This window comes from Lagopus leucura, unplaced genomic scaffold, assembly GCF_019238085.1.
Source record: "Lagopus leucura isolate 7727_CA_CO unplaced genomic scaffold, USGS_WTPT01 Super-Scaffold_100004, whole genome shotgun sequence".
Taxonomy (NCBI): domain Eukaryota; kingdom Metazoa; phylum Chordata; class Aves; order Galliformes; family Phasianidae; genus Lagopus; species Lagopus leucura.
This window is the reverse complement of record NW_024962264.1, coordinates 36,071,036-36,079,721: the sequence shown is the minus strand read 5'-3', so window position 1 is coordinate 36,079,721 and position 8,686 is coordinate 36,071,036.

Genomic DNA, 8,686 nt, shown 5'->3' with positions numbered 1-8,686 from the left:
CTTCATATAATGCAGTTTTTTAGAAAGATTCTCTTGGGGACGAAAATGCTGGTTAACTGCTCTGCTTTTCTATACAGCATTTATTTTAGGTTCTGTACTATGTCAGTACATCTCTTCAGATGGCAAAGGACGTAAAGACCAGATAAATGTACACATTATAACTGACACAGCTCAACATACCTATTTTATACACACTACCTAGTATCACTGTCAGTAACATGAAGTAGATGCACTATGAGGAGGTATATATTAGTGATATTAGTGTCTACACACTACATGCCAGTAGGTGTTTTCATTCCTGTGGAAAGTACTGAAAGATTAGGAAATTACATGTAAAGACCTTACTAATACGTTTGGAAAATTCTATTAGGTTCATTTTCACATTTTCACGCATGGGCTGGCAGAAATCCTGAACTACTGAAAGCAGGCATTTGCCAAATAAGGCTTTTCATTAGGTTGTTCAGATGTACTTATTCTTCCTCTCTAGCTCCCTCTCACTACCAAGTGTTAGCAATCACTATCTTGTATATTCTGCCAAGCTCTAAAAGGCCAACAAAATAATGATGATAATTGTAATATCTAGCTGCTAGCTCTTGCTGTTCGTTAATATATTCATTAACCTTAAGCAAAAACGTCCCACACTGCTATCTCCACAGAGGGAGAGCTAAGGCCAGATCCATATAGCACCTTAGCTAATGGAGACTGCTTTTGGAATGCGGCTTGCCAGCTACAGTGGAGGATAATAACACTTAAATTCCATTAACTGAGAAAAACAATTAAAAGGAAGGTAAAAGGCTTGCAAATAAAAAAAATTGTTTTGGAAAGACCGTTTCTGTAAATAAAACTATTTCTATAACTTGTGCCTTCGCTCATTTGAGCTGTCTGTTCAAACATGATCTCCAAACACGTTTGATAAAACTATGGAACTTCCAGAGTTACCTTTATTCTTGCTCACTGAAATTGCTTTTGTGAGCTTAAACCTTCAACAAATATCACTCCTGGGGGAGATCAAATTTAAATCTACACAGGAAATTAGTACAGTGTGTAACAAGCAATGGTGTGCATTTACAGCACCCAAACTGCATTCATATGACATTGCCATGCACTGAGTGATTCTGTGGAACACTGTTCACTTCATGTTACTGTGCAATAAAAATATGCATGTAGGATTTTAATAGGCACTAATTACATGCAGTAAACCCACACTCTTGGTTACTGTGCATGTATCTTTGATAAACAAACCCCAGCATGGAAGGCCTCTGGCTGTAAAAATGCAACCTACTCTAGGGAACCCACTTCAGCAGGGGGTTGGACTAGATGATTTCCAGGCGTCACTTCCAACCCCCATGATTCTGTGAAAACCTCAAACATTGCAAACAAGCACAGAAACAAAGGTTACTGTAGGGCTATATTTTCCAGTATGAATAGAGTAAGACTTCCTTCAGGTGACCATCTGTGGTCAGATTGAGCAGACAACAAAACAGCAAGTATTTTTCTCCAGTGCTACGTTTCCACGCAGGCTAGTAATCTATTCATGGAAAGTCTGAATTACTGACCAAAGGCAGCAGTGTAAATCAAGCAGCAAGGCAAAGCAGATAACAATTTCTGAGTACTGTGCACATAGAGGAACAATACAATTTTCTCAACTAGTTTTTTCAATACAGATTCGTTATCTATATCATCATTATACTTATGCTACAACTCCTTTCATTCTCTTATACTAGAAATCACTGAAAATTTATTCAGAATATATAAGCTTACGTATCTTGTACCTGGTTCTTCACAATTCAGATATTTGAAAAAGTTCTTATTTCACATTATTATTGCCTCCTTGGTGAGTTTCAATACTTACCTTTGGCACAACTGTAGGAGGCTATCCAAAGAATGAATTTTGACAGTTTCAGCTCTTTCTATTTATATTAATAAAAGCTAGCTATCCAAAACAGGGATTCTTTCTGCTTTGTAAATTATAATGAATATCTTGGAAATGAGCATGTGAGTACTGTGCTGCTGGAACAGAAAGAACAAGATGTTCTCTCATTCAGAATCGAGAAGAAACCGCCTACCTGACAATAGGAATCATGCTAGCACATAAACAGGCACCAGTTTCCTACATGATTATAGAGGCCATAAAATAAACAAACTTCAAATCTTTATACTTCCAAAACTAAGTTCACATCACAAGTACAACACATTGAACTGCAAAGCCATTCAATTTTATGTTTTCCTTTCCTAGTTCAGGGAGCAATGCATTCGAAATGCCTGTTACCCTTACATGCAAAGTGGCATAGTTGAAGAGGTGGTACCATCTTCTTTCTAGGAGCATAACACATCAAGCTGCACATATTTTAGAGATTTGATGACACATATCACACTTAACACTGTATTGTTTCCATGAAGAAAAATAAAAACACATTGTCCTAAACTGTATAGTCAGATCAGATAACAGTAGCATGTCTGCAAAAACCAAGTCATGCTGGAGGAAATCATGATGCCACAATAGTTCTGTCAGATACAAGGAAAAGAGCCACAAGGAATTAAATATAAAAGGCAATAAAATTATGCTAAGCCGATATAGAATAAGGAGAAGAAAAGAGTAGTTAACTAATTCTGCAAGCAAATAAGAACGTTCTACTAAAGGGCTGTTAGATCTCAACCGTACCATCTCTGATGAGGTATTTGCACTTCATGAATTGATTAAGTGGGGGAAACTGCTATTCAGGACTGATGTGCTAGTTATGTGAGTGGCAAAGCTGTAATTTATACATGTAATTCCAGTCCTCCTTTACCTTTATTTTGGTAGTGACCCACTGGACAGAAGATGTATTTTCTCCTTTAAAAAGGACTTAAAGTCTACTTCCTAACAGACTCTTCTGCTACTTTTCCTTTAACCATTAAAAGCTCTGGAAGGCCACCCAACACTTCTATCAGACTACATACAGAGTTCTATTTTGATTTTTTCTCTATACTGATGCAAATAAAAAGCTATTTAAAGTAGGTATAAATAAGAGGAACAACAAACAGAACTTTCAGATAAAAATGAATGACGTTCTTTGTTAGGAAAAAGAAACAAAAATCTCAAAATGGGTAACTGAGGAATGCAGCCAAAAGGAAGAGCTGAATAAAAGTTGTGCTAATTTGTTAGGGACAAATCATGCCTAGTTCATACAATTTACTTGCAGGGCAAAATAACAAGTTCCATAAAAGGAGAATTTACAAAAGCTTTAAACATTTTTATATGGTATTCTTATGATGAAGTAAAAAGAGCCTGAAGTATAGGGCTAATGTAAGCTGGCTGGGTAGGCTGTTAGAAATCTTTCTGTTAGAATCATTGTCAATGACTTATTACAAGATGAGCAGTTTGCATCAAGTAAGCTAAAAACAATCACCTTTGGCTCCAGCACTGTTCAGTACTTCCAATAATGACATTCACAAGGGGATAGATGTAGATGACACGAACCTGACAGGATTGGATTATGCTGAGAACACAGAATAAAATACAATTATTAGACTGTAGTAAAATCAAAAACTTTTCTTTTCTGTGTAAAACAGTAGAGATCAGTGCAAGAAACTTAAATTTATGTAGAAATGTTAAGCCTACAAATGTAGGATGGAAAACAGAAGAAGACCTGGGATCAAGAAGGGAACTCAAGTCATGCTTGAATTTAAAAACCTCATCAAAGTATTTATGAGATATTTGAAAAATATTGGAATCTAATACTTGTAAGAGCTCCACTAGTGCTCTATGTTCAGCTTGGATTCTGTATTTCAGTAAAAGCTTGGAACAATTGGAAAAAGCTCAGAAAAAAACAATAGAAATGATAACTGGTTTATAAGACATAGCTCATGAGAAAAGAATGAATGAAAGTGCTGTAAAAATGGGATTCTCTTTCTTCACTTACCTGGTAGGTAAGACAAGTAAAGAAAAATATAATTTAATTTGACCAATGAAGATTCATTATAAAAAGCCCTGCAATGTCCGGATTGATACAGGAGGGTGTGGAATATCTGCACTGAAAAACTGTAACAAAGAGCTAGACAGTTGTGTCAGGAACGATATAAATGATATAAATGGCATAAATACAGTTGATATACCCTTGGGGAGTAGAGGGGAGAAGGAAATGGATCTCTTGAAGTTGCTTCCAGCCTTGTGATGCCCTGATTTCATAATACGTTCCTCTGCACCATAAAGATAGTTTTAGAGTTTATAGCATTTCTGCAGATCTCTCAGGAATTATATCACTTTCTTTTATTATTTATTTTTATTATAATCCATTCACTCTTATTCAGTATAAATATTGTAATACTGTCTCCAACCTGAGGTGTTTGTTTGTTTGTTTAGAACATTTGAACTAATTCCCTGTGTAAAATACTCTTCTCAGTAAGCAGAGCAGCAATAATAAATGACCCACAGCAAGATGAGAACTGAAGAGGGAATCACACAAGAGGGGAATTCTCCTGTTTCATGCATGTTCAATTAATGTATTTCCATCAAGAGGACTTCATTTCTCTCTCACCAGTGCAAACCCTGAGCCTGCCCCTACAGCTGTGGTTCAGGAAACTCTCTTACAGTACAGACTCAAACAAATGCTTCACAATTTCCTACTGATACTTCCTCTATGGTTAAAGTGATTCCTATGCCAAATGGGTAAAGTCACAGAGTTCAGATTAAATTTCATTATATCCACCAGCAACTAAAGTGGAGTTTCAACACCGTAGTTTGTTTATGAAAACCAAAAAATTCTTACTGTAACATAGTGGCTTCAAGCCTTACAGGTGATACCACTGTTTGAAATCAAGGCACCAACCACTGCTGATTCACCCATAGCTATTTCATTTTCTTGTTAGCCTGCATACGATTAATAACACAGAATTCAGCTGCTGCCAAATGCTCTTGGCATTTAGCTTTCCAGTTCTGCAATGCTTCTCTCCATTCACAGTGCAAGTCTTAAGCCCAAACAGAAAACTGTTGGTTATAACCTCAAAACTTAGAACAGATAAGGACTGAATTGTGAAACATTTGTACACAGTATGATTTTTTGCTACGTCTTAAATACACTGAATATTTATTCTTCCAATGGATAAACATTGCACACTGAAAAAGAGAAAGTCCTCTAATCCTGATCCTTTCTAATTATAACATCTTCAGTTCAGGGTATGGAAAGTGCTCTACTATATCTACGAATAATACTCAAAATGCTTTTGCATTTTCCGCACACACAGATCACTGACGAGAAAAAAGTCAAGAGGTAAGTGCTTTTTCAGAGTTACAGAATGAGCTTATGGGAATACTTAGTTTTAACCACTCCCCTCCCAAATTCTGCTACTGCTGTTGCATCCCTTGCTAAACGCATCCCTGGAATTCTCAAAATGTGAAAATCCTTTCAGATTCGCCACTTCTTATGTATGGTCCATTCCTGTGCAGGGAAATAACACATGTACTTCTTTCTCTGGGTTACTTTATCTCAACCCATTCCTTCTTTCCTTCAGAAAGCTTTTTAGAACAAAACTTTAAGTTAAACCCATGACAGAATCTCTCTCCATAAGAAAGTAGAAGTATTTGTTTGCCATTGTTTTTCTGAAAATGTTATTTCCTTCCAAATCTAATTTTGGGTGGGTTTTTTTGTTTTTTGTTTGTTTGTTTGGTTGGTTGGGTTTTTTTGCTTCTTTAAAAGTACAGATAAAATACCATTTTCATAACAATGATGCCAACATTTGGAAAAGAAATCTGTATCTGTATCTGTCCTAAGAGAACTTAGGGGCAAGAAATATTTTCAGTGTTTTTGGAAAACTAAAACCAGAGTTTCAGATAGGAAATCCTTTCATAATCATATAATTTTTTTTTTTTTTTTTAATAAAGTACTACAAGATACCATAGGATAAGATACCATAAAGAATGTCAGGGGTTTAGGTAATTCAAGTCTTACTGTTGCAGTGCCTGGATTCAAGGCAAGCTCAGAACAGTGCTTACAGTAGTCCTTTACCACGTTCTTGTATTTCCTCCTATTCAGTGCCCAGAGGTAAGGGCTGCCAAAAGCCAGCTAAGCAGACACATGGATATCAAAAGTAGTAACTAAGTGGCTTTCACCTTGTAAAAAATCAGGTATCTTATGGGCATCTGACTTCTTCCACTTAAGTTTCACAGCCTTGAAAGATACACTGAGGTAATTCTTGGCCTCTTCTCTCAAAAATGGCAAAAGAGCTGGCCCTTTCTTTTAAAGGCAGAAGGAGAAGTAACTGGTTTATCCTTTAAGATAAGATGGTTGTTAGAGCCTTTATTCAGATGCTGCTTGAATTGTATGATAAAGCCTTTTCCACATATCTCAGCTAGCCTATGAATTTATCAGTAGGTTCTCGGTGAAGTTCCATTTTAAGTAAAATTGTAGAGACTACAGAATAACAAGGTTTTCATTTGGTAGAGGAGAGACCTGGCTGTCAGCCCTTCCAGTGCATTTGTAATGTCAAATCGGTATCCTAATACAAAATATGATGGCGGTCTTACGCAGCCTGCACCTACTGTGGGTTGAACCATTCAGGTGCAGACCACAAAGTGGACCAGATAATTTGCTGTCAAGATGGAGCCATTTGCAGAACTGGTCTGACATGCAATGTTAATGTACAAAGCATCAGCTGAAGATTCAGGTGCTTTTAGAGCACTGTAGCAGAAAAGCATGAATAATGTAGTGTGTTCTAGGACGTGGATGGTCTAAGTAGGAACTGGACAGACCTCAAATGCACAGGTCCTTCTAAGCATCTGCCATAAAATCCTCACAGCAGGAACAAGTCCTTTTGTGCTTCTCCACAACGATCCTTTCAATTCAAAAACTGGGTAATCTCAAAACCAGTTGAAATTGACAAGAAAAGTGATAAATCAGCGCCTATTCTGGAAAAAGAACTCAGACAGAGAAACAATGAAGATGGCTGCCTGCTTCCTCTGTCAGTAGTGCCTCCATCAGCCTGTCATTATGCAGTAAGCTTAGATCTTTTGATTTTCATCAGCTAAATCTATGGTGCTTCGATGGTGCATGTGGGAGTGAGTTTCAGCTCTGGCATTTTTTAAAAAATCAGTGCAGTGGTAAGTTCAAAGAAACTTCTGATCATGCTGTACTTTACAACATTTAAGAAAAACCTAATAGACCACTGAGTCATTGTCTTGATATTTATAACATTAAAAATAATAACATCCTGAAGGATGAGGGAAAATAGAGTGCATACACAGTCATCCTCTACCCAGCACAGCCTCAGCAGAGGAAGATGCTGTTAAACTAATCTTTCTGATTACATTCAAGAAACCACAGAAATTGCAGAACACATCACATACCTCACTTAGCCTTTTGGGAAACTGCTGATAAATTTCACATGACAAGCTCTTAGTAAAATGTTAGCAAAAAAACCCACAGAAAGACAGAGTTCAAATGAAAAGCCCCATTATGCACAAACATCTAGTCAATGTTGATGCACTAAAGGAATAAGAAAAAGCAAGTAAACAGCAGTAATTAGAGAACTTGCCCAAATTTATTTAGCTAGCCCATGGTAACAGACTTTCTAGTGCATCTGTGCCTAATATTTTCTCAGAGCAAACAGAATTGTCTTATTGCTTCCTCATATACAACTTCATACTATCTCCTGACTTTATGGCAAAATTCTTTGTGAATGTCTTGTCATTTGAAGCCTCTATAGGGCGTTACACAACTGATCCTGATTTATAGCTACAGCTTCCACAGGTTATTAATACAAATCTATAGTAATAGAAGACTATCTAAATTAGTTTTAGGAAATGCCTATTATTCCACTATTCAATACCTTCCATCACTAAAACTGTTCTCAGATACTTATAAGAATTTTCTTTTTAATTACATACGGTCATCTAATGACTAAGTCATTAACCACATACCTTTCATGTCTTTATTTGGAGGCTGTGGTTCGGTTCTTGCCTCCCTCTACTTTGTAAGACATGGCATGACAGGACTTTTAAACAAATATTAGTACTGCCTCAGTTTCCTAGGCACTGCAGGTGGCACTAGGGAAGCGGCCTTGAGTCTAGCTACACAGCTCTGCTCTTTTGATGTGGCTGTGCAGAGCTGCTCCTGTGTACAAGACCTCATTACTTTAAGTGCCCTAACTTGGAAAAGGGAGTGCAGCCAAAAGTTCTTGAAAATACTCTGCTTCAAGCTTTTAAGTTCATATCCCATTTCCAAAACATTGAATTTAATTCATATGTCACTGTGCTAACACCTTCACACATGATAGGTATTCATTATGGAGCCGAGGAATCACTTCTAATCTTTGTTGGAAATGAACGGGGAAAAGCATTCAGAGCAGACCCCTGTTTATATAACAACAATGGCTGCATAAAACAGATGCCTGACCACATGCCAGATGCACAGCAGGCTGAGCGATCCTCAGCACCGTGAAGGAGCAGAAGTGCTGCTGATGCTTAAGTTCAGGCAGAAGAGACTGTCTGGAGATAGGACGCATCACTGGAGTTATCTTTGATCCAGTTCCCCAGCGTATTCACATATTCCTGGACTGTAAATATCTTTCTACCACAGGCTACAGAGGTTTACTATAACTGCAGAACTGTTTGAGTTGGAAAGGACCATCTAGTTCAACTCCCCTGCAATGAACAGGGACAGCTACAGCTCCATCAAGTTGCATAGAGCCTGGTTCAGCTTGGCTTGGAATA